The sequence below is a fragment of the Macrotis lagotis genome, chromosome 1 (genome assembly GCF_037893015.1).
Source record: "Macrotis lagotis isolate mMagLag1 chromosome 1, bilby.v1.9.chrom.fasta, whole genome shotgun sequence".
In the NCBI taxonomy this organism is placed as follows: domain Eukaryota; kingdom Metazoa; phylum Chordata; class Mammalia; order Peramelemorphia; family Peramelidae; genus Macrotis; species Macrotis lagotis.
This window is the reverse complement of record NC_133658.1, coordinates 852792154-852793272: the sequence shown is the minus strand read 5'-3', so window position 1 is coordinate 852793272 and position 1119 is coordinate 852792154.

The window sequence follows — 1119 nt, the reverse complement described above, 5'->3', positions numbered from 1 at the left end:
CTAAATCCTATAATCAGAGGGCAGATTTTGCTTGGGGGTTCCCATAGACCATGCAAGTATCTGGTCATGAAGGGACATGAGAAGGTTCCTGACTCAAAGGAAGCCAGAAGTTCATTGTTTGCTATCAGTTACAAGGGGTAGCTTCTGGGTAGGAAGGTGGAAGAGAGCAACTGTCCAGCAGAGAGGTTTTCAGGGACCAGGAGACATCGAGTGCTCTGGAAATGTTTGCCTCCCCACGCTGGAGCTAAGAACGCTTAGGTTGGGAATGGAAAGAATTTAGGGGTCCTAGAGGGAGCTAGTCATAGAGGCAAGCCTGGAACTGTGCTGTCCACATCAAGCTTTAAAAAGTGGTAATCCCTCAGTCCTGCTCTCCTGGGCTCTCATCCCAGGGTGCAGCTCTGTCCAGATACCCCTACAACTGAGTCCACCCCCCTCCCCCAGCCGCTTCTGCCAGTTCCCTGGGACACAGGCCAGGGGCCCTGGTGTTGCTGGCAAGGGGGGAGGAGGGGACACGTAAACAGGTCAATCAGCCCCCTCCCTTCCCTCTTCTCTGCAAAATCAATTTTCCTCCCTTCCCTGAAGATTTCTCCCGGCTCCCCCAAGACTCGGGATATAGGGTCCAGAGCCCCCGATTCCCTCCTCGTCTTCCCTTTCTTCTACCTCTCCACTCTGCCTCTCTGTCCCCCCAGCCGTCCCCTCAGGCTGGGAAGGACATGTGTCCTTGGAAGGACTGAATGAGAGTGTGGAGGGGGTCCTTCAGCTGCTCAGATTAGGACAGCTCCGGGCTCCCTGGGGAGGGTGGTTGGCCTTTTAGCCATATAAATCGTATGTACCTGCAAATACATAGAATGTGTGTATGTCGCATGTACCTACATCGTCTATAGACATGTGTCATGCATCCAAATGTGCGGACATACCTTTATATGTGTATCTTTGCATTACACATGTTTATTTATTATCTATGCCTTCCCACATTTCCCACTGCAGGACAGCAGGAGGCTGGGGCCCACCAGAGAAGAGACACCCACCCCCTGGGCTGGGTGCGCAAGCGCCCAGGACCCGCCCCCCCACAAATAAAATAGCTCCTCCCTCCTGTCACCACAGACTGCTTCGGTCCTC